Source organism: Pipistrellus kuhlii, unplaced genomic scaffold (assembly GCF_014108245.1).
Source record: "Pipistrellus kuhlii isolate mPipKuh1 unplaced genomic scaffold, mPipKuh1.p scaffold_m20_p_19, whole genome shotgun sequence".
NCBI lineage: Eukaryota > Metazoa > Chordata > Mammalia > Chiroptera > Vespertilionidae > Pipistrellus > Pipistrellus kuhlii.
The window spans coordinates 6,066,391-6,092,901 of NW_023425504.1; the positions used below are offsets into that span (position 1 = coordinate 6,066,391).

A 26,511-nucleotide genomic window follows, 5' to 3' on the forward strand; every position below is an offset into this window, starting at 1 on the left:
GAAAATAGAATAAATTATTATAATTGGTTTTAAAATGTATTTTGCTTTAAGTGCAGAGAAGGGAAAGTCAGAGAAGGCAAGAGAGCTAAGGCAAGGTGGACACAATTACACATTAATTCTGAGAATCTTATTAGGTGTATCTACAGGGAAATCACAGAAGATAGGCACTCCAGAATGTCTGAGCAAAACTAGGAGAGGATGGGTTCCTCCATGGCGGCAACGGAGATGCGGCAGATAGCTAATGGAACCAACGCCCAAGAGCCTCTGGCTCATGGAGAAAAACAAGATGAGAGAAGGTTGCCGGGGCAGCCACTCTCAAGCCTCTGAAAATAGCAATACAAGCATTCTTTTGGAGGGTTAAAATTATTCCAGGGACTGCTTTTTCATGAGAAATTGTACCAATAAGTAAATGGAAAGTGACATATTTTTATAGGAAACTTTTTGGCAGACTGCATATTATCTGAACGAAGTAGCTGCATCAAGCTAAGTGAAACCCTTTGCACTTGAACATTGAAGTCGAAAGGGTCTTAGTCAATGCTGATTCTTCCGAATGTTTTCTTTTGCTAGGACATATTGTCCAAATGAGTGACTACTCTTAGCAAGTTTTGTTTCTTCAAAATCCTCCCCGTTGTCTTGAAATTGTTACACAGTATTTGTTTATTCATGGAATTAACTGATACTAATTAGGCTTTCCCCATCTGAGTACTTGGCAGGATCTCTTAGACTCCTTGGAGTGTTCCTGGAGCTTTTGCAAACAAAAGCTCCAATTGATCCGTCATGTTGTACGGGTATTGTTTATTTGGTTATTTTTCAATTGTTTGCCCTATGAGTAGGAGAAAAAAAACAACAACCTCATTTCAGTAGTTAAAATTAGTGATGAAAATCATTATAGAATTTCTGAGGTGGATTCAACATTTCATTTTTTTTTTAATTTTCACAATTCATGCCTCTAAGAAACCCACCAAAGTTTCTGAAAACCTATCAGGTGGGAAACAGCTTATAATTATCTTTTTTAAGGAACAGACTACAGCTTCTATGCACCTTATCTCAAGTGATGTATGCCTGGCAGAAACATTTAAACTCATCGCTCTGCTTATAGAGTATTTGAATGAAACATGTACATTAACTCTTTGTAGGGTAAGGTCTATGACATAGGTAATACTCGCCAAAAAATATTGCATTAACATGTGCATACATTGTTTGGGAATGATCATGTTGCCATTTAAGCTCCTTCGTTAGATTCAAGCACCAACCAACTTTTTGTTTACTAAAGACTTCTAGATTGAGTGATGAAATGTTATAAATAGACATGTCTGTTTTAAGTAGATGTATGTTCATGGCAAACTGAGATGCTTAGTAAAAATGAATGCAAAATATGGGGCAGATTGACAGTGACTGGAGTTTATTTTTGAATGTTAAAAGTACCTGATGCAATATGGTATAAGCTATGAATCCATAGAAGCACAGTGCAAATGAGACCAGAGAAAAGGATTACACAACCAAAGAAGGACGACCCAAGAGAGGTCAGGTAGTTTATCTCTTTGCCCTGGTACACAGATGAGATTGTCCCAGTCCCTGTACCCAGAATACTACTGGAAGCGAAAATAATTCATTTCAACAGATCTCAAAGAAGGAGTATTCACCCTAAATTCCCCATCATCCAGTCAATCTGGTGCCTCTTCTTTGGTCCTCACGGAGGCTAAAGTATAGACAATAGCTGGGCTCTGTGTAACACCTGACAGCCTTGAAGCCCTCATAATCATACTTATTTAAATTAAAGAATTCGGATTTATTTAATTTATTATTTTAGTCTTGTTTCTAACCAACCTGTTTTGTACTCACCCACTTACTTCTCTAAGTGTTTTTGTCCTTGTTGTGCTGCTTTCTGTGCCCCAACTACTCAGCTTTTCACAATCCCATTATGTTTTTCTCTGTTTCTGGCTAGTTATGGGCCTTCTATTCAGTGGCCTGCCTGATTGTTTATATATCATACTGACTTAGAGTTCTCAAAATGTAGAACACCTCAGGACAGATTTCCCTCTTTGGGAACTACAGGAAACAACATTTGGTAATTTTTTATTGATAGAAAATAATATATTTATTAATTGGTTTATCAATAATCACTTAGTTCATTTTCAGAGGATATAGATGTGTACTTTCGACTGTTCCATAAATCACTCATTCTAAACACTGAGGCCATTGTCACCTGGGCAATGCTTCCTCATAATACCAGTTTTGACTGCCTAGATATAGGCCTGAGGTTTAGTAGATATTTAGTGTTTGTTAAGTAAATTAATATATTGACAATGGCTGCATAGAACACACAAAACTATTTCAATATATTTCCTTTGGATATGACTTAAAAAATCTATACTGATCTTATAAAACTGAACAGAGGACTCTCTCCAAACTGTGTCTTTAGAATGTGTATTGGAATTCTATAGAGGTCTTTTGCCATTTGCTTTTAAAATTGGAGACTTTGGATTTGTGAAGACTACGGGAAGTGTAAAGGTCTTGGACAGTAAGACAATTCATCACAACTAAGTTCTTGTGAAGGAAGAAGGATATCCAACAGGAAACAAGTGCCTTTAGGGTGGAAGAGGTTTTGTAATTTTCCCTAGGGCTAACAGGTCCATGAGAGAAAGATGAATATGCCATAACTTTTCTTTTCATTCCAACAGTGCAACTGGGCATAGACTAAAAGTGTAAGCAATCCACAGAACAACTATGCCTTTATACAATTAAATTGTTTCCAGAAAGTTATATGTAAATTGAGTCACATTTAAAATTTGCATTGGGTATGTAATAAGGAAAGGAACCTTTTTGTATTTTTATAAAACAAAGAACTTGATTATAATATACATATTTAAAGGATTACATTCTAATCTATCCATTTGAAAGTCTGAATTTTTTATAGCAGATATAAACATTATATCTACATTCTCTTTAGAAAGAATTGTTTCACCAGGGCTTGGTAGAGAATATATATATATATTTATAAGGCGAAGTGACCGACCATCCATTGTCTGACTGACCACCTGGCCAGCCGGTACATGTGCCGTGCATTGGCAATTTAAAAATAAACGTTCACTAGTGTATGCACGATACATATAAAGCTCTTGCTGGCCCCAATTGCACGCATGTTTTTCAACCTGTCATTGTGGATCGTGAATTTGGTTATTTTAGTTGACATTCTGAAGCTGAAAGGATGTGGCATCGTTGACAGTATATTTCTGAAAACCAACTATTGGCACAACTGTCGCTGTCTGACACTGGCCTCCCATTTAAATTAATTCAAAGACAGTTTCCCATGATGCTAGCATTTGTGATGACTATTAATATATCACAAAGACAAACTCAAGACAGTAGGAATATTCCTACCTGAACCCATTTTCAGACATGGTCAGTTATATGTTACTTTTTCTTGAGTTCAAAGAGCATGTGATGTTAAAGTTAAAGTTGTAAATAATTCATCACAAGGGAAATTAGTCAAGCATTCTTAAAGTGTTTTTACTCTTAATTTGGTATACAGGGAGATATTAGAATAAGTTTAATCAATTTATTAGTCATTGTTTTTATCAATGTTGTTTTTATATCATATTTTTGTTGTTTTTATATCATGTTTTTCTTGTTTTTATTTCATGTCTTTGTTGGTGTTATATCATGTTTTTTGTTTATTAATCAATTGATATATTATTTTCATATACATTTTACTAATTTTCTTTCATCTCTGACACTTCTATTATAGAGAAAGGATGTATAGCAATATTAAAATACTTTTTCTAGTTAATTTCCTTTCAATGTGCATGAATCTGTGCACTGGGCTACTAGTGTTTTAATATAATAGTACCTCATTTGTAGGAATGTTAAAAATAGTTACATTTAAATCTGATTACTTTTTTTTTGCAAGTTTCTGAATAAGTTATTAGTGTTACTTAAAATTTAGCAACTATTATCTAATATGGCATACTATTAACTTCTAAAATACAATTTTTAACTTTTTAATCCTCATCTGAGGATATGCTTTTATTAATTTTAGAGAGAAAGGAAGGGAGAGGAAGAAACATCAATGTGAGAGATAAACATCGATTAGTTGCCTCCTGTACAAGTCCTGACCATGGATCAAACCTGCAAACTAGGTATGTGCTCTGAGCACGAATTGAACCCACAACACTCTGGTGTATGGGATGATGACCCTGGTCAAGGCTAAAATAAAACAAAATAAAATAAAAAACTACTCAAAGGGAGTTGTAAATAACAGGCATGGTCATTAACATATTAAAGAGGGTTTATACATGTCTCCTGAACCCAAAACTCTAATTAGTTACCTATACCAACTCCCAATGTCTATTTCAAGGTGGACCTGCAATGTCCAAATATTAATTCTTTCCCAACTCTATCCTTTACTATGTTCTCACACAACTAAGTTATGATTCAGGAGCCTTTCCTTGCATGACAATGAGTATTATTTAGGCATACACTGGAGCTCCAGAGGAGTAAGAATTGCAGATGTTTAGTAGGGCTCTTTCTTTGGTTGTTTAATGCATGCATCTATGTAAAGACCAAATACTCCAGTATTCTTTGTAATATTCATTATTTCACTCAGACCTAACTGCACAGTTGAGTAAGAAGATACTTTTTTCAACTGTAACACTAATATAATAGAATATGATAAGGTCTCCAAATGCCATTCATCATGTTCCTTCCCTATATAAAAAGTGAAATGAACTGGATTCACTGAATGCCAATCAGTTGGGGGCAGGGGTAGTTGACTTTAAGCAAAGCCTACAACAGTCTGTCTCAGCATACCTTTCCAGTCCTTTCTCCTTCCTTCCCTAAGAGAACTGCTTCAGTCAATCCAGTTGTCTCCACTGCACCTAGAAGAGTTTATCCAATTCATTAATGTGTAATATATGCAGTGCCCTCTCTGTGATGTGCTACACATTGAGAAAGGTGCCAAGATGAAAGAGCCATAGGCCCTGCCTTCCAAGAAGACACCATCTGGTTGCCCATCTAGCTAATACCAGACATACTGTGATGAGTGCTGTAATGGAACTACAAAAAGCCACAGGGGAACAGGATTAGAATAGATGCCTTCTGCTGGCTGGATCTGGGATGGCCTCATTGAAGAGGTGTAATTTAACCAGGAACTTAATGTGTATCAAACTGGTTCAAATCCTCTGAGATGCCTGTCTTCTCCCCTCCCCCAACTCAATAAGACTTAATCACCCCTAGAACTCTCCTAGTACTTACTAGCTAAACCAATCATATGATACCCATTCTAAACTTCCTCATATTATATTAGACTTTGTGCTCATTTATTAGATTATAAGTTCCTAGGAAGCAAAGCCATATTCAATACTTCTATTTATCTATCCAATCAATAGCACTGGGTTAATAAAAATATTAACTTAAAATGTCATTTATGTGGGGCCGGGGGACTATTGATTGAGTCCTGCGGACTCTATGACTACTTAGTCAATCACTGCTTCATGGTAGTATGCTGAAATAGTTAGAGAACAAAACTAGTCAAGTTCATGATTACTGAGCTATACTGGATTAAATCCAAGCTATGAAGATTATTTTTGCCCTCTTTCATTTACTTAATAAATATGCATTGAGATCCTACTATATTGCAGGCATGTATCCTATATAATAAAAGCCTAATATGCTGTGTCCAACAATTCCTTTGACCATTTGACTGGCTGCTATGACACACACTGACCACCAGGGGGTAGATTCTCTGACTGGTAGTTAGCTTGCTGCTGGGGTCTAACCAATCCGGGACTGGGTGAGACAGGGTGGAGATGCCCTGGGGCCAACCTTCCTTGGTCCCTCCCCAGCCTCTAAAATATTTCTTCTATATAATTTCCTTTTAATGTGTATGAATCTATGCACTGGGTCTCTAGTAGTACTTACTTAAAACATAGACTATATAGTATAGAAGCAACTCAAGCAGACTTTTTGTCCTGATTCCTCTAAATCACAACATAACTTTGATCTATAGATCTTAACATTCCAAAGATAAGGAAAGGTGAACCCAAAAATAAGAAGTCAGGTTCCTTTTTTGGGGGGGGGGGCACTCCCCAGTATAAATATTTTAGAGGTAGAGCTCAAATGTTTTACAACAATCCTGCAAAGTACGTGAACATTTTCCTCATTTTACTACTGAGGGAACTGAGGCTCAGAGCAGTTAAATAATGACACAGAGTTCCCCTTTAATGAACACTGGAGCCAGTCTTTAAAACAGGTCCATGATACTATCCCAGATATAATAGATTTTGAGCAAATATTGGTTCATTGATTGGATGTTACCATTTTGATGACAAGATCTTTATATATTTAAAATTTCAATTTAAGAGGTTGATAGTCTTTGGTTACTATCAGTCATAGGCAGGTGTATTTATGTTCCAACAGCAATTCTACACATGCGATATGCTTAAGGAAAGCAAAACTATTGTTTTACACACTATAGCTCACTTTTCTTAAACATTTTTACATGCATATATATTGACAATTTATCTAACTAACTTAGTTCAATATAAACTCTCCTTTAGGAAAATTTAGAACCTCAGTTAAGGTTATAGTTTCTGTCAGATGCAAAGTTTCAAACATCCAACTAAAAATTACAATGTCAAGTCATCACAAGGAAATAAAATAATCTGATTTTATAGGCTTATGAAAGCTGACTCATAACATTTATAACTCATGAGAATATCCAAAATCACATTTTAAGCATCAGCTTCTTTGTTGTTTAACAACACTATTCCTATATGGAAAAATTCTGTGTTCTGGGATGAACATTTTTTAATCCAACTGTTGCCAATATTTAGTGTGTGACATTGCTATTCAATGTGAAACTGGTTAAAATTGGAAAAGCCCAGCTGATTTGGTTGGAACCCAAAACTATACATTTTAACAAATACTCTATGTGATTCTGGAACAGGAAGACTACACACCTCTTCCTTAGAGAAATCTTCCTAGAAATATTCTCTACTAATTTCTCTCTTCCTAATTTTTATTATTGTCCTTCCCTAATTAGCGTCCCATATCCACAGAATTTGAGTGTATATTACTTTTAAAGTTTTTGCTATTTGGTTATAATTTACATACATTAAAGTGCTCAGGTCTTAAGTAGGCAGTGATCAGTTTAGAAAAATACGTACACTTATATAATCCATATGTATGACATAGATCATTTCTATCACTCCAGAAAGTTCCCTGTGCGCCCTTTTCTAGTCAGCATCCCTCTACTGCCAGAAGCAATCACTGAACATAGGTTAGTTTTCCTATTTTAGAACTTCATATAAAAGGAAACATGGAAACATTACTGTATGTGCTTTTATTGTGTGCTTACTTATTTTGCCAAGAATAATGTTTTTGAAATTTACCCAAATATCTGTGTACATCAGTAAGTCATTACATTTTGTTGCTCAGTAGTTTCCATTGCATGAATATGCCAGTTGTTTACCTGTTCTTTCATTTCGGGTATATCTGAATGGTTTCCAGGGCTACAATAAATAAAGCTTCTATAAACAATATTTATAAAAAAGAAAGCAGTGAAATTGTTGGGTCATAAGGTTTATCTAAGTTTAACTTTTAAACCACTGCTGAAAAATTTTCCATCATTTTACACTTCACCAATGAGAATTCTGAGGGCTCCATATAATCACCAACATTTAAGTTTGTCAGTTATTTTCATTCTACCTATTCTTGTGTGTAACACAAGTAACATTACAGTTTGGTTTTAATTTGCATATTCCTGATGACTAATGATCTTGAATACTTTTTCATGTGTTTAGGTGGCTATTTGTGTAGCTTCTTTATTGAAGCATCTGTCCAAGTGTTTCACGTATATTTTTCAAGGTCTTTTTGTCTTACTTTTGAGTTGTTCAATATAGACTCTCCTTTATCCTTTTAATGTCTATAGCCCTTCTAGTGCTGTTTTCATTTTCATTTATGTTAATACTTAGCATTTTTTCATCTGACTTACTAGTGGTTTACATTTTATTAATCTTTTTAAAGAATCAGCTTCCAGCCTTGATGACTGTCTTTATTTGTGTCTTTTGTTGTTACTTGTTTGCTTGTTTTTATAAATATTTTTTTATTATTTATTTTATACAGAGAGAAAGGGAGGAGAGAGAAAGAAAACATTGATTTGAGAGAGAAATATTGATTGGTTGTCTACTGCATGTGCCCATGATTGGGTTTCGATCCTGAAATGTGGTCATGTCCCTGACTGGGAATCTAATCGGCAGCCTTTGGGTGCAACCTGAACCAACTGAGCCACACTGGCCAGGGCTCTTTTTTTTTTATGCCATTGATTACTGTTCTCATTTTTATTATGTTCATTCTCCTACTTGTTTGGGATTTAGTTAGTTCTTTTTTTAGTTTCTTAAGGTGGGAATATAAGCCATTTATTTTTTAACTGTCTTCTTTTTGAGTAAAGGCATATAAAATTATAAATTTACCTATAAGAGCTGCTGCAGATTCATTTCATTTTTTAAATTTAATAAATCTTTATTGTTCAGATTATTACAATTGTTTTTCCTTTTTCCTCCATAGATCCCCTCCACCCGTTTCCTACCCCTCCCTCTGCCCTGACCTCTCCCCCACTATCTTCACGATTTTTGTCCAGTCTCTTCCCACACCCCACATACCCCTTTCCCCCTGAGAATTATCAATCCACTCCCATTCTATGCCCCTGATTTTATTATATTCACCAGTTTATTTATGTAATTTCTCTTTGAATATAAGTCACTATGTATAAAATTATAGAAATTGAGGTAAATCATATCACTATTAAAAAAATGGAAATACTAGGCCATTAGTATTTGGTTTGGGATCAATCTAATGTTAGATTCATCTGGATCTAAGCTTTGTTGTTGTTGTGTTAGTTATATTCCATTCACCATAGTTTTCACCATATTTAAGAGCAGGATCACAACTCTTTAGCAGAACTTTCAATCTGAGTACCTGGATAGTTTGTTTCTGTTCTCCTTCCTTAACCCCATATTTCAGCAGACTGTTACTGGAAACTTGGCAGGAAGAATGTTCTTTTTCTTATCTCTTGCCCATCACAACAGTACAGAGCTAATGGGGGTACTCATTGCATTCAACATTCTCAATGCCTGTGGGATTTCTCTCAGTAATTATCCCTGCCCTCCCTGTACTATGCTCCTGGAACTGCGTAGAGGTGGGTGTCTCTCTCAGTTTTCCTGTCCCTCGTCCAGTGGCAGATAACCAGTGTCTTCTAGTCATTATAAATCCAGAAGTATGGAAGAATTTTAATTCATACTTTCTGAGTTTTATTTACCATCACATTTTAGATTTGTGCTTGAGTACCATTATTGCAGCAGTAATAGTACTAATATAATGATAGTAAAATATCCACCAATCACATAATTTTCCAAAATTCTCTGCATACTTGAATAAACTATAATTTCACATATGACATAGTTAAACTCAGTCTTCAACCTGGAGGTCAGAGTTTGCTTATGGTAAATTTTCAATGAAATGTCTTTAAAGAGTCAAGGGTTATGGCTTCAAGGATGGAATATTTGAGAATGGAAAAAAGGGGAAAAAACTTTACTCTGTCTACTAACATTTAAATGCTACATAAGAGACTGACTCCCCTATGAAACTTTAGAGAACCTGGAGTTATAACCCATAGAGACAAAACAGAAAAACAATATAAATTGTATCAGCTTAGAGAGAAGTATAAGCAAATAACCCATTGAATGCTGGATTATGATTCATAAAATGCTTTGATTTAATATAAATATGTTCATATAAGGATACTAAACAGAGTATGGATTTGCATATTTTTCTTCATATTTTGCTGACAATGGTTTAGAAAAGATAATATGATATTAAAATACCGGGCAAGTGAAAGTCATTGTTATATTTAAAATATAAGTTTTCCTGTCTGTCTTCTCTTTTATATTTAGTCTTAGGAACTTGTTGAATTGGGGATACATTTTATATACAAAATTGAAATAAGGAATTATATGAAAGTAATGTCCAGTGGGAAAAGCATAAAAACCAGAGAACTTATATATTTTTCTAATCCCTTGTTGTTCACTGTAATGCCATTTAGAATGTGTTTTGTGGGCTATGGTTCCAAAAATCTAAGGAGAAAGACATATTCATTATTAGCTTTGTTTTATATTTTACTAGGTATATTTTCTTAGTATATCACAAAATGTATTAGCCTCATTGACATCTTAGTACTTCTAGAGTAAATCTAAAAGGACTCTCTCCCATAGAATTAACTAGAGTGAATTTGTTCCACAGTTATTTTTTCAAAGCATCTCATTGTATTTTCATCACATAAAAAGTGATGTGATTATGGGCTTTAGTCAGAATGTTATTTTGTTCACTTAAGATTTATTCTTATAAAGGTTGAACAAGTTTGAATTTCCTATGAAAACTTACTTTATGTGCTTTAGTAATTCTTTGCCTTTATATAAAAGAAAATCTTGTTCTAGAGATCTACAGCTCTCCCCAGTGTCTTTGGGGCTTGGACTAGCACCAAGGGGCCTTCACTGAAGTCTGTTCTGTTGTCCCTGTCCCTGTTAATGGGAGGTAGAGTGGACATGACACAGGTTGTGGAGACAGACTTTAGCACTTCCTATCTAATGTTGGGCAAGTTACTTAGTCTTTCTGAGCCTCACTTTCCACATTGGTAAAAATTGAGATAAGCATAATGCCTACCTTCTAGGATTACCTAAGTATTAGAGATAAGGTGTGTAATGTGTGTGGCACTTAACAAACACAGTCTATTATGACAGGAAAGCATAGTTAAAAGCAGGGACTCTGAAACCAGACTGTTTCAGTCCAAATTCTGCCTCTGATAATATACTGGCTGCCACTTGGGCAGGCTGCTTAACTTCCCTATGCCTCAGTTTTTCATCCAAAAACTAGGGATAATAATGGTATCCACCTCATTGGCATGTACATTAATTTGTACATATAAAGGACCAGTGTTTGATGCATAGAATATTTGCTATTATTCCTTTTATATTCCAGCCAGCCAAGGCCCAGGCTGGCTCAGGAGATAGGAAAACATTGGAGGTCTCAACTAAATATCAATCAAGTTTCATTAGTCTACAGTGGATGGGAGGTTCTGGCTATTTTTGTCCAGATATGTATCCAGAAAAAGGTGGTTTTAATAAGATATATAAACAAAAAGAATAGCATAAATAGCAACTACAGTTTATTGTGTGTGTACTATATACCAACTATTTCAATACATGCTAGGTTCATTCCAAATATTAACCCAGTTAGTGCTCACAATTATAGGGAGATCGTTGCTATCATTATTTTCATCTCAGAGTTGAGGAATATAAAAGTCAATTGGCATGCTAAGGTCACACATTTAACATGCTATGGAAACAAGATTCACACCTAAGGTTTAGTTGTGGAACCCATTGTCTTAGTCACTCTACCACTATCATCTACATTATGTAGAGAGTCTGCCCTAGGGTTTCTGGCTTCCTGTATTTCATGACTTTTTCAATCTGATGGAACAATTGAATATAATGGACAAATAATTCTGTGACTTTGTAATAAACTCCCATTGTCATTGTCTTCTGATTTGTAGTGGATCAGTTAAATTCAAAGAGGTTTCGTGTACATAGATCTCTTATGTAATAGACAAGGACATAGAAGCCCAGAGTGTAAGAAAGAGTTTTCCTAAAGAACCAAGACTCAAACTGAGACTCAAACTGAGGATTCTTATTTTCATCATTCCATCAAGCCTGTAGTTTAAAAAGTGGAAATGAAAGCTTATCTTGGACACAACTAAATACTGTTTCTAATTATCACATATAAACCAATAACAAATGTTGACTTGTTGCAATCCCTCATCCTTATTTTGCAAAGGCAAAGCCGTGTTTTGTCCATTACCAATTATACCACTATTTTTGCAGGGTAGAGAAAAGGAGCTTCAAGTCCCTGGGAAAGTAAATGTAAATACTACTGGGAGTACATGCCAAATATCCTTAGTTAGGAAATAAGCCATTATATTATCAATTCCCTTTCCCCTAAATGGCATTTCCTCTGCTGCAATCACAAACACCATCTGCAGCTGGCTCCTCTAAAAGGTAAAGACTTTAAATTCATAATGTCTGGTGCTGGGAGTCCTAATGCTGAGAAATCTCACAGTACAGCTTAGAAGAACAAGAGTGCTGTTTCTGATTCAATGAGATATAAAGGAGCTATTCTTGACCTGTTTTGACCTCTTCTGCTGTGTTGATGTTTTTTTTTTTAATTTCTTTATTGATTAAGGTATCACATATTTGTCCTCATCCCCTCATTCCAAACCCCTCCCCACACATACCCCTACCCCCCTGTTGCCCATGACCACTAGTTAGACTTATATGCATGCATACAAGTCCTTTGGTTGATCTCTCCCCCTTACTTCTGCTGTGGTTTTTAGATTCAGTTAGCTGAATCCCCTAATAAATAACCATAGCATGAGTTTCATGTTGCTTTTCTATTAGCAGTGATGGTGAATGTCCATACATCTTCCTACAGACTGAGCAGCTGTCTTCTCACCACCCTGTTGGTGCAGTATTATCTGTATAGTCAAGGTGGCCTGGTTCCCTTAACTCAGGAAATTATAAAATTGGGGGATAAAAACAACAGTGAGTGGAAATAGGTCTTATTCCAGATACATCCATTCCAACCCATTTAAAACCCATTACTTCTTTTCCCATAGTTCAGGTTAAATAGATACTCTACTCAGACTAGATGGACCCTGCCTTTTAATACATTTGTTGAAATTAAGAAACCAATACTGGTACATAACTATCAACTAAACCCAAGATTTGATTTGGACTTTACCAGTATTTTTTATTAATGCCCGTGTTCTGTTTCACGGTCCCATCAGGATAACATATCTAATAACAATGTTTTAGTCTCCTGTTGTCTATAACAGTTTCTTTGTGACTTTTTTTATTTCTAGCTTAGGCTTTTAAAAAAAATTATCTCTATTGTTGAAAGTATTACAGATGTCTCCCCATTTTTCCCCATTAACCCCCTTCACCTAGCACCTGACCCTTCCAGGCCTTCACCACACTATTGTCTGTGTCCATGGGCTATGCATATATGAATATAAATTCTTTTGTTAACCTCTTCCCACCTACCTCCCCAACCCCACCTTCCCTCTGAGATTTGTTAGTCTATTCCATGCTTCTATGACTCTGGATCTATTTTGTTTACATGCTCAAAGTCACTAATAATCAGAGAGATAAAATTAAAATGACACTTGTAAGAATGGCTATCATCAACATATTGGCCAATGATATTTCTAATAAGGAGTTGATTTCTAAAATATGTAAGGAACTCATGCAACTTAACTAAAGGAAGACAATCCAATTTAAAAATGGGCAAAAGACCTAAATCATGGTCCCCAATTTCTTTTTGTTTTTTTTTCTCCATGCCCCACCTAAGCATCTCTAAAATTCTGGTGCCTTCTCTGTGACATATAATTCTTATTATTCAAAAAGTGAACTCCTATTCATGTGAAGGAAGCCTAAAAGACTATTAAATTGGTCTGAACAAGCTTTTAAAAAATAAGGTATCCATGAAAGAGAAAAATAAAATAACAAAAGGACAGTTGAAGAACTGAGGAATAAATCACTAAGAAATTGTTAAAAAATAATAATATGAATAAAATATAATAATATGAAGTGATATGAATAAATAGCATACATTTCAAAACATATAATAGAGAACTGAAATGCATAAATATGTCACAATATATGTTTATATGCTGTATATGAGGCCTGTAGAACCATAAGAAATGCAAAAATTCACTTTTAATAACTTATTCTCCAATTGCCCCCCTTAAAAATCAAATTTCCCTCCTGTGGGGCATGTTTCCCACATTGGGAACCACTGACCTAAATAGACACTTCTCCAAAGGGTACATACAGATGGTCAAGAGACATATGAAAAAAATGATAAAAGTCACTAATCATGAGAGATGCAAATCAAAACAACAATGAGGTATCATCTCACACCTGTCAGAACGGCTATCATCAACAAATCAACAAATGACAAATGCTGGCCAGGATGTGGAGAAAAGGGAACCCTAGTACACTGCTTGTGGGAATGCAGACTGGTGCAGCCATTGTGGAAGACAGTATGCAGTTTCCTCAAAAAACTAAAAATGGAATTCCCATTTGACCTAATGATCCCAATTCTAGAAATACATCCTAAGAATCCCAAAACACACCAATCAGAATGGATATACACACCTCTACAAATAGCAGCACAATTTATAATAGTGAAGATCTGGAAATAGCCAAAGTGCCCATCAGAAGATGAGTGGATAAAAAACAATGATATACATTTATACCATGGAATACTATGCAGCTGTGAAAAAAGAAGCATCTCTTACCCTTTGAGACAATATGGAGAGACATGGAGAGTACTATGCTAAGCAAAATAAGCCAATCAGAGAAAGATAAGTGTAACCTCTCACTCATATGTGGAATATAATGAGCAAAATAAGCTTGGACTCTTTTAAGAGTAACTCCATATTGCTCATGTGCACCAAGGATAAGACCATTGATTATTCCAGCAACTCACATAATTTACAAATTTTGACCTGAATTTGTAAGGACCATACTTATAAAATTCTGCCCTAAAACCACCTAATGACTAACCTCAGCACCTAAAATCCTGTAAGTACTATTCTCTAACTCTCCCCTTTTTAACCACCACTGAGAACTCATTCAAGGGAGTACTTTCCTTATTCAGCATGTTTCACATGACCAACTTTTTATGACTAATGGGTTTCTCTGGTGGTATTTGTATTGGAGCTTTGACAAATGGTCCGTGATGATGTATTAATTCACTAAATTCAAGAATCCCTTCTATAACATCTTATAGGGGTTTAGCAGGACTGCATGAATTCTGCAGCCCCCATGTGAACACTTCCAGTAACAAGGTACTGATTACTTCTCAAGATAATCTATTCTGTGTATTTTTGGACAGCCCCTGTTATAAATGGCTCTGTAAAAGTGAACCCTAATCTGCTTCTTTGCATCTTCTTGTTATTGACCCTCTTTCTGTTCTCTAGAGAATTATGATATTGGATGGAAAGTAAACTCCACCTACAGTCCCACTCCAGTGGTGTGGAAGGAGTCAAACACACTTGTCTGGTCCATCTTTGTTCAAACAGTATCACTTGATAGCTATATGAATTTGAGCAATGTGACTCAAACTCTCCTCTCCAGGTCTGATATGATTATTGTGAAAATAGAATGAAATAATATATATGGAAGCACCTTGCACACAACCAGGCACAGAGAATATTCTTAGTCAAGATGATCAACTCAGTGAATATTCAGAATGAAATGTATATATTATATTATATTATATTATATTATATTATATTATTATATAGGAGTGGGCAAAATTAGGTTTACAGTGACTAATTTATTCTTCTATTATTTATCAATTAAATTTTGTATTATTTATAGTATTGCCATATGAGCAACTGTAAACCTACTTTTGCCTACCCTGTATTATTATATTCTTAGCTTTTTCTACTTTCTCTTATCATTTTTAACTAATTTTCTAAAAGGCTTGATTTTATTTTTCTGTTGACCTTTCTTTTTTTTGAGGTTTAATTAAGCTGTTACTGAACAGAACTGAAGTGTTAAAAAACCCGAGAAATCAGTTCCTGACATTCATGAATCCTACATATCACCAACATATGAGATTAGTCATGGCAGTGGATGGGAGAGTTTGACAGGGATTAGCAAGTACCAGTGTTAATCAACAAAATATGCAAATCAGGCCTCTGCTAGTAGCATTGATCTAAATTCCCATGGTAACATCAGTATTAGTTGTATACATGTAAGTAAGTGATTTCCAAGCTGCAAAATATAACAGAAATCACTGAAGTGAGCATTAAGGAGAAAAAAAAAGAGAAGTATTCATTCTTCTTGAAGAAATTCATATATCTTTCAATAAGTTTAGTAGTATTATTACTTATCCTGGGAACTTACTACTGGAATGTTAATTTAGCAATGATACAAATAACAACCACAACAATAACGACAAAAAAGAAAAAGCAAGAGGAAGTAAAAAATGTCAGAAACAATCCACAAAATATATAACCCATCTATATGAGTAAGTAACCATAAACTGGGATTATATTAAGGTTATTTGCATATCTGTGTATAGCAAGATTGTCTGGGTTATTATTCCATTACCAGCACTTGTTAGTGTATGAACCTAGGCAACTTTTTTTAACCTCACCATTTCAAATCTCATCTTCCACATGTATATCATAGACACAATAACAGTTCCTCCCTCATAGAGTTAATGTGAGAATTAAATAAGTTAACATATGTAACATATTTGGAACAGTGCCTGGTTGAGAGTAAATGTTCTAAAAAATAGCTGCTATTATTGTAGCTCTCATGTCATTATCATTCCTGCTATTTGGTTATGATGCTAGAATATAGACTGCATTTCAATTTTATACCCTTGTGAAGAAAGTACAGGGCTAGAAAGGTTATATTCTCCATTTTGTAATTTTTTTGTGTGCTAGTAAAGAGACTTGGAAATGTCAGCACCAGAGAGCTTTTATAGGTATTATCATTTTCAATTTCAGTAAAACACTTAGGAAAACGGTAACTGTGATTCTCCTTCAGTTCACAGGATCCATGTAAAGCCACTTTATTGTTTAAATTCTCAACAAAATATAGGAGCAGGTGGATGTCTGTTAAATATGTTGTGCTCAAAACTGAATTTGCTTACCTCTTAAACCAAGTTACCTTTTGGTCTAATTCATGTTCCAGTATATATGTAGCTCTACAAAAAACAAAACAAAACAAAAAACAAAATAAAACAAAAAAAACCGGGCCCCTGCACCCTCATGGACCAATTTTCTTTGTAGTCTCAGCTCATTTCACCTTGCTGCTTTCTGTTGGTTGATTAGATTCCTAATACAAGCAGGATAATTGCAGTAATTTCAGTTTGGATTTAATTTTCAGTGCTTATAGTTGATGGGGGATCATTCTAATAGATACTGGGCTACTTGCTTTATGAGGTCAAAATTGTTGCTGTTTTTTTTTTTTTGTGTGTGTGTGTGTGTTTTATTTTTTAAATTATTCATGTATTTATTTGTTTGTTTTACAAAACGTTATTGTTGAGATTATTAGAATTGTTGCTCTTTTTTCCCCCCATAGCTCTCCTCCACCTCACCCTCTGCCACTATCCCCCCACTGTCATCATCCATAGGTGTATGGTTTTTGTCCAGTCTCTTCCTGCACCCCCACACCCATTTCCCCCTGAGAATTGTCAGTCCACTCCCTTTCTATGCCCCTGATTCTATTATATTCACGAGTTTATTCTGTTCCTCAGATTTTTAATTCTCTTGATTTTTAGATTCACTTGTTGATAGATATGTATTTGTTCATAATTGTTATCTATACATTTTTATTCTTCTTCCTCTTCTTAAATAATATTTTTCAGCATTTCATATAATACTGGTTTGGTTGTGATGAACAACTTTAGCTTTTACTTATCTGTGAAGTTCTTTATCTGACCTTCCATTCTGAATGATAACTTTGCTGGGTAGAGCAATCTTGGTTGTAGGTTCTTGCTATTCACCACTCTGAATATTCCTTGCCACTCCCTTATGGCCTGCATCGTTTCTGTTGAGAAATCAGCTGACAGTCCTATGGGTGCTCCCTTGTAGGTAACTGTTTTTCTCTTGCTGCTTTTAATATTCTCTCTTTGTCTTTTGCTCTTGGCATTTTAATTATGATGTGTCTTGGTGTGGTCCTCTTTGTATTCCTTTTGTTTGGGGTTCTGTGTGCATAGTTTTCTGTTATTCAAGCTAAGAGATAGCCATTACAGGCACCACACTCACTGTTCATCAACCAACATTCTAGAAGCAGTGCCAAAGAGGGAAAACTCATATTTAAAGGCTGGTGTTGTACACATATATTGTATTGGCTGAATATCCTTGACTTAAACACTGGCACTACCACCATGGTACAGGCCAGGAAATAATATGAAATATCACTTAATCTTTCTATACTTTACTTTTCTAATCTGTTAAATGTCAATAGTGATAATATCTACCTTACAAGTTGTTGTAAGGATTAAAGAAAAATAGTTACAATATTGAAAAGGTTGCTTGTCCAATTATAACCACAGAATTTATTGAGTGTTATCACCATTTGAAACACAAGTTTTGTCCCCAAAAATGGAAAGTAGAGTGGAAAGTTTAAAAACCATCTAGGTGAGTCAATAAAATAGAGGTAGTGTGTGTGTGTGTGTGTGTGTGTGTGTGTGAGAGAGAGAGAGAGAGAGAGAGAGAGAGAGAGAGAGAGAGAGAGAGAGAGATATTATACAATGGAATATTATGCAACAATAAAAAGAACGATATCTTGCCATTTGTAACAACATGGATGGATCTAGAGGGTATTATGCTAAAGTGAAATAATTAGGGCGGAGAAAGACAAATACTTTATGGTTTCATGTGGAACCTAAAAAAATAATAATAAAATTAAAAAACCCCAACAAAATAGAACAGATTCAGAGAAACAAAGATCAAAGGAATGGTTATTAGCAGGGAGGGGTGAGAGGACGGGTGAAAAGGTGAAGGGGAATATAGTCAGTAATATTGTGGTAAGTTTTCACAGTGACAGATGATTACTAAATTAGTAGGGTGATTACACAGTAAGGGATAAAAATGTTGAAAATATAAATATATATTATATATCTGAAACTAAGATAACCAATATAAAAGTGCATACCAATTATACTTAAGTTGGCTTTTTAAATCTAGGCTATCTGCACAATTCTCAGGTGGATCATGGACCTCTCCTTTGTCTCCTTAGAATCTGGAGAATATCATTCCTCTGAATTAAGCAGGTGCTACTGCCCACATCCTGGTTGGTGTCCAAAACAAGATATCAAGATTTTTAATACTGAGGGAACACAGAAATATTTTCCCATTACCTCTCTGCTTTTTAAAAATTGACAACTTTTGCCCTGGCTGGTTTTGCTCAGTGGATAGAGCATCAGCTTGTGGACTGAAGGGTCACGGGTTCAATTCTAGTCAAAAGGGCACATGCCCTGGTTATGGGCTCGATCCCCAGTTGGAGGTATGCAGGAGGCAGCTGATCAATGATTCTCTCTCATCATTGATGTTTCTATCTCTCTCTACTTTTCCTTTCCTCTATGAAATAAATAAAAAAATATTTTTAAAATGACAACTCTTGATAGGAAATTGATGGAATCAGTGTCATTAGCAAATAGGTAATCAATACAGAATTCCTTCTGCTGTCTTAGAAGCCCACCCCCATATGCTAATTAATCATGTACTATCGTTTACAAGCACTGCATTCCCATTTTCAAATCCCGAGTTTAGGTCATCTTTGTCCAGAAGTCTTATTTCCTGAAAAATCTTAGATCCAGGAAAATTACTGATTGTATGCTTTTGTCCTAAATCCTCCATCATTTTTCCCCCTAGCTTTTCATTTATATTACTTAGTTCACTGGGCAAAAAATGAACCCAGTCTTACAGATATTTTGCCTCTGAGTCTTGCTCATTTTTAATCTGCCATAAATGTCTCATCATAGAAACACCTCATTTATGTTTGTTAGCTACTAATCAGTTTATAAAATAGCAACTTCTCTCTTTTTTTAAAATATATTTTATTGATTTTTTACAGAGAGGAAGGGAGAGAGATAGAGAGCCAGAAACGTCAATGAGAGAGAAACATTGACCAGCTGCCTCTTGCACATCCCCTACCGGGGATGTGACCGCAGCCAACGTACATGCCCCTGACTGGAATCAAACCAGGGACCTTTCATTCCACAGACCGATACTCTACCACTGAGCCAAACCGGTTTCGGCGCAACTTCTCTTTCAATATCTTCAAATATCCTATCCAATAAAAAGAGTAATATGCAAATGGACCATACCTCCACTACACCCACAAGCCACACCCACCAGCCAATCAGGAATGAGTTTGCAAATTAATCCAACCAAGATGGATGCTGCCGCTGAGAGAGCAAGAGCCTTGGGTTGCCCCTGGCAATGGAGGAAGCCAAGTTTTCTGTCTGCCCTGGTGGGCCCAGGCCTCTGCTCAAGACTACAAAGTTTCAATTATAAAAGATAAATATATCTCAGATACCAGGGCCTCTGCTTGGTCACTGGGGGGACATGGCCAGCCTGCAAACAAGCCCCTAAACCCAGGCCACCCCACACCCCAAGGGAACCACCACCCTGATCTGGGACAACCTTAAGGCAAATCAGCTGGCCCGCACTTGTATACCAGGTCTCTATGCTATCTAATAAAAGAGTAATATGCAAATTGACCATCACTCCAACACACAAGATGGCTGCCCCCATATGGTCAAAGATGGCTGTCCCCATGTGGACACAAGATGGCTGCCACAAGATGGCCAGCAGGGGAGGGCAGTTGGGAGGGACCAGGCCAGCAAGGGAGGGATCAGGCCTTCAGAGGAGGGCAGTTGTGGGCTATCAAACCTGCAGGGGAGGGCAGTTAGGGGTGACCTGGCAGGCAGAGGAGGCCAGTTGGGGGCAACTAGGCCTGCAGGGAAGGGCAGTTGGGGAGGACTCAGGCCTACTGGGGAGAGAAGTTGGGGGGGAGGACCAAGTCTGTAGGGGAGGGCAGTTAGGGGTGACCAGGCTGGCAGGTGAGTGGTTAGGGGGTGAACAGGCTGGCAGGGAGAAGTGGTTGGTGGCAATCAGAAAGCCAGGCAGGTGAGCAGTTGGGAGCCAGTAGTCTTGGATTGTGAGAAGGACATCCAACTATCCATTTAGGCCCGATCCCACCTGGTTTGGGGCTAAACAGGCAGTCGGCCATCCCTTGAGGGGTCCCAAATTGGAGAGGGTGCAGGCTGGGCTGAGAGACATACACCTCCAGTACATGAATTTCGTGCACAGGACCTCTAGTTATTGAATAAAATTAAATCATCCTTACTTAGAGAAGCTGGGGCTTTTATTGGCTCTGTCACCAATGAGGCAACTTGGTTAAGAATAAATTTATTGTATCTAGAAAGTATTTCCCAAACGTTGGACAAGAGAAACTTTATAAAATGGATTTAACTCCTTTGACCCACGTGCTCCAAGTTCACCCAATATGAATTTCCAAAATCAATGGCACTAGCTATCTCCATGCCCCATAGGGACAAGACCTTAAGCTTTTTTAGCAAGATGTTGCTTCCCCTCTCCCTGTGACCAATTCTTGGTTGCAGGCCCTGGGTAATAAAAATAGTACATATTATAGTTTTTATAATAGAATGAGAGTCTTCAGCCGAAACCGGTTTGGCTCAGTGGATAGAGGGTCGGTCTGCGGACTGAAAGGTCCCAGGTTCGATTCCGGTCAAGGGCATGTACGTTGGTTGCGGGCACATCCCCGGTGGGGGGTGTGCAAGAGGCTGCTGGTCGATGTTTCTCTCTCATCGACATTTCTGGATCTCTATCTCTCTCCCTTCCTCTCTGTAAAAAATCAATAAAATATGTTAAAAAAAGAAAAAAGAAAAAAAAAGAATGAGAGTCTTCAGGGAAATCAACTCACATACCCACCAAGATAGATAAAATTTTTGTTCTATTCATAAAAACCTTTTATAGGAAACTCAGCAATCATGACATTTTAACAACCTCTACTAAAAATACGGTTTTCCTTGTACAAAACTTAAATCTCCACAAATTGTAGTTTAGACTCATTTCCTTGTGTTCTTTACTTATGATAAAAAAATTTAATAAAACTTGACACCAACTATCTAATATTTCTCTCCAGGTTTTCTAGATTAAATGACCAAGCAGATAATCCACAGCCTTGAACTCTTAATGTTGCAGCTGCTATGACTAATTAAATGGCAAAGATCTGAATTCATTGATATGATTAATACCATCAGGGTATTTTATGGTTTTACTCTTTGTAAATTATAACTGAATAATGAATTTTCATTCTTAATAAATTTTTATTATTAATCCTATGGGTTATAGGATTTTTCTTCTTAAAGGATCAGAATTAATCAGTATGTTCACAATTGATTTTAAAAGAAACTAAAGGTGGCTTTAGTAAATTCTACAGCTTAAGTATTTAGAGAATGATCTCAAAAATGGGACATAATGAAAATTAAGCCATCATCCTAGTGCAATGCAAGCCTAGGGTTCCTTGGCTTTTCATCAGGAATGCAAGTCAGGAGAGCCAATCAATTGCTAAAAAATTGGTTCTGGAGACCTTTGTTCTGAAGTATAGTTCCTCCAAATGATCTGACTATGAGAAACTCATTGCCAGCTAATACATATTATATGTCAGGTTATGTTATAAAATACAGTCATCACTCTTCTGTCCCTGGAATTCCAGTGCCACATGGACGAGTCCCTTAAATTGCATTTTCAGTTTTGCTTGAAGTTAGGTGTCAAATGCTTTTTCTAATGGTTTTTCTCTAATCTTTTAATTTGTATATCTATCTAGTCATTTCTCTTGTCTTTGGATGTACTACGAAAGGTGGTACTTGTTGCTCAGTTTCTTAAATACCCCCTTTACTGCCCTACTCAGTTAAGGGGGGATCCCAATTTTGCTTGACTTTGGTACTCTTGATTCTGCTTCCCTTTCCTCACTTTGAGCTCATTATTGTCTTTGACCTGGTAATCGCTCACTCAGATATTCTGGTGGATGGGCAATGAAGATAGCAATCTGGCAAGTGGCTCCATTTAAACTTATCTTCATGAAAAAAGGCTGTTTGAAATCTCTCATTTTCAGAATTTCAGAAAGACAGCCAATTCCTTCCTGCTTAAATGGCTTGGAGGCTGCTCCTACTTAGGCTGTCTGAATTCCCTCATTTTTACTTATCACAGGCACATCTGTTTGGATTTCTGTCTTTCTCCTGGAGATTAATCTTAGGAGTAGGTCCCCTTAGCTTCTTTACAGCTCATCCAAGCCCTGCCAAGAGATTGACAGAGGATGATTAGCATTCTATGCTCTGATAAATTATGTAACTCTCTCTGAAAAGAACGCTAAAGCCTGGTTCTCAAGTGAATCCAGAGGAATAGAGCCAAGGAGACTTAATGTGTTTTTCATTGGAATCCAGTTCAGATTTCATGTTCTGGTGGGGTGGAAAGGGGAGGACAAAAGTATGAGGAGGGGAAGATAAACAGTTTGGAGGAATAGGGACATGTACAAAATAAAATAAAATCATTGACCCTCGGGAGCAAAATTACTTTAAGTAACATTTCATCAAGAGATTTTCAAACATTTCATATTTCAAACATTGATTTTCAAACAATATAATCCTTTTTTCATAAAAAAAGTTATACAGTAAGCCCCAGTATATAAAATAAATGAAAGCAGAGATGCTGTTATGGAACCATGGGTGAGGAAACTTACATCCCCTCCATGTACTCTTAGTGTCTGTAGAATACAATGTGAAAGTCATTCATTGAATGTATGGGGTTACTGTAGAAAGAAAACTGAGGCCCCAACAGAAGAAATGGCATCCTGAGGGTCACACAATCCCATTAGCAACAGTCAGAATGAAACCATATTTCTCTTATCACTCAGGCTAGAACTCTTTGTGAGTTGAATTGGAGAAAGGAGCTATATATGCTTCTTTTTTTTAACATAATCAAAGACAGCTAGGTGGGTAGTGCAGTGAGAGGAGGAGGTCTAGGAGAAGCAAAGGAGAGTGGACTTACCCATGTTAGGAAGTTGGAAGTCCTGGGAATTGAAATTCTATTAATCTGGAAGAGACTCAGGAAGTTCCATAACAAAGGTGCAGTACAAACTGACAAGCACAGAACAAGACAGTAGAACAAAATACCTTGGAAATAATTGTCAATAGAAAGTTATTTCTTCTGCCGAAACCACTTTGGCTCAGTGGTAGAGCGTTGGCCTGTGGACTGAAAGGTCCCAGGTTCGATTCCAGTCAAGGGCATGTACATTGGTTGCGGGCACATTCCCAGTAGGAGGTGTGCAGGAGGCAGCTGGTCGATGTTTCTCTCTCATCGATGTTTCTAGCTCTCTATCTCTCTCCCTTCCTCTCTGTAAAAAATCAATAAAATATATTTTTTTAAAAAAGAAAGTTATTTCTTCTTCTTCCCATGAAAATGGCATAGTACTGGAGTAGCATTAAAATACAAATGAAAGACAATATATGCTTTTCTAGGGTGGAGTGCAGTCTTTCTTTTATATGCTTTCCTACTATAACTAGAATTTGGGCACAGTTCTCCTTTGAAGACTTGAGAGTTACATTCACATTCTTTTTTTAAAATATATTTTATTGATTTTCCACAGAGAGGAAGGGAGAGGGATAGAGAGCTAGAAACATCGATGAGAGAGAAACATCGACCAGCTGCCTCCTGCACACCCCCTACTGGGGATGTGCCCGTAACTAATGTACATGTCCTTGACCGGAATCGAACCTGGGACCTTTCAGTCCGCAGACCAACGCTCTATCCACTGAGCCAAACCGGTTTAGGCTATATTCACATTCTTATCTGAATTTTAAAGTACCTAAGAAATAAACACAAGAGTTAGGAAAGGATAAAAATATATACTTAATTAATGATTAAGCTGAAGGCATACTGTGATTTTAACCCAAAATCAAAATGGCCTTCTATTTTTTCCCTCCAATCTAGTCATAGGCCGCTGTGAGTTCCTTTAGAGAAGGAGGAAGGAGGATGCATATGGTCTGTAGGTAGACAGAACACAGAGAATTAGAGGCCCCTATCTCCACTCTCACCTATCATGAGTTACTTCTCTACTATACAGAGAGAATGATTATGGGGGCTTTAAAAAGGCAGAAGTACCTTTTATGGACTGATGGGAACATGTGGCAGTAAGAGCTTGTGGTCCTCCTATACATTCTCATTTTTTAAGATTATAAAATTTAAGAAAGGTTTCCATAAACACACATAGAATCTTATTAGCTTTGGCCCAGTGGTTCGATGAGCTCATGGCATAGAGGTTAGTAAAACTTAAATATTTACATGTCTGCGACTTTGTCATGATGTTCTCTCCACATTGTATATTCCTAAAGTCTTTCCCATGCCCTTTTACCTCTAGTACTGACCCCCTAGTGACCACACTAGTAATTCTCCACGCATCCTGAAAATACCTTATGAATGCTCAGTGAGTGCTCTTCTAGTGGAAAGTGGAGGTAAAAGACTGTAGGAAAACCCTCATTTTCTCAGTACCATTTCCTCATTCCCATTTTTTCTAAGTTCTAGTCCTTGCCTGAATCAGAACTTTGTCCTTCTTTAGTTTTTTCATGCCTGCTTTGGTTTGGTGCCTTAAGAGAGAGGCAAGAAGAAAGAAAGACCTTTGGGATTGGGGATCTTCAGAAGATAGAAACATGCAGAGAGTGAGTAGGAATATCTTAACTGCCCCTTCCACACCCAATATTTAGCTTTGGTCCGACCCTCCTTTTAGTGAGATTATGTCCCTTCATAATACTTGGAAGTTGAATCGCATACATTCTGGGCCAGGAAACATCCTCCCATCCTCCAGAATCAATATAAACCAGTCATCATCAATTATTTCCAATAAACTTTTATTGAGCATAAACTCTGTGACAGGAACTGTGCCAGGAGATAGGACCTAGTCCAAGTTTCAAGGTGTTCAAAGTCCAGTTGGAGCAGACTAGGACTTTCCCCCCATGAATCAAAGTCTGAAGAATTGGATACTTGAATTGACTTGTCATTCTACCATGTCCTCCATTTTGTTGTGGGAAATCCAAAAGCACAAAGATGTAGGCTATTCTTCAGGGAATCTCAGACCATTTGGTATCACCCTCCTGTAACTAAGTGTCTTATCTTGCCCCTGCAACCTTCATCTCAGCCTGTTTCTGCTGGCACATAGTAGTGATATATATATATATATATATATATATATATATATATATATATATATATATATATGAATTACTGATTTTGGAACATCGATCAGCTGCCTCATGCACACCCCCAACTGGGGATGTGCCCGCAACCAAGGTACATAAGGTACATGCCCTTAACTGGAATCAAACCTGGGACCTTTCATTCGCCCTGCAGGCCAACACTCCATCCACTGAGCCAAACCGGTTAGGGCCAAGGCAGTGCTTCTGATGAGGCAAGAGATATTCAAAATTGGGGAGAAGTGTGTGTGAGTGGGTGTCAGCAGCTGGCAGTGGACCAACTGTGGAATCTACAGAAGGGTAAGGTGATTCAGCTCTGATGGTCCAAGTTTCCTAGTTGGGAGTTCAGGCAAGAAAAGAAGGGCTGGAGTCTGGGCATTTGGTTTTGCATCTACATCTATTCTGAAAAGATCTGAAGGAGGGGGAAGTCCAGTAAAGGTAGTGTAGTGGCAGCTCCAAGATAGAGCAGTCCTATTGGAGGCATCGTTTTTTGGCATCAGAAATCATGTAAAATAGTCCCTTCTGTTTGAAAGGAGGGATGTGGATATATACCATTCTCTGTAATATTCTTGACCTCAACATTCCTTATTTTCCTAC

At 36.8% G+C, this 26,511-nt stretch overlaps 1 protein-coding gene across 4 annotated transcripts in view; it reads left to right on the top strand.

Annotated features, from left to right (window-relative positions):
• The window catches only part of FGF13 (fibroblast growth factor 13), a 519,688-nt gene that overhangs the window by 409,336 nt on the left and 83,841 nt on the right, over positions 1-26,511 (top strand). Inside the window, exon 1 of one of the 4 annotated variants that reach the window (XM_045583479.1) lies at positions 20,745-20,750. The exons of the other annotated variants lie outside the window; for them this stretch is intronic. The gene's annotated coding sequence lies outside the window, so the exon portion shown is untranslated. Of the gene's footprint in view, positions 1-20,744; positions 20,751-26,511 lie in introns of those variants that run through there. 4 annotated transcript variants of the gene reach the window in all.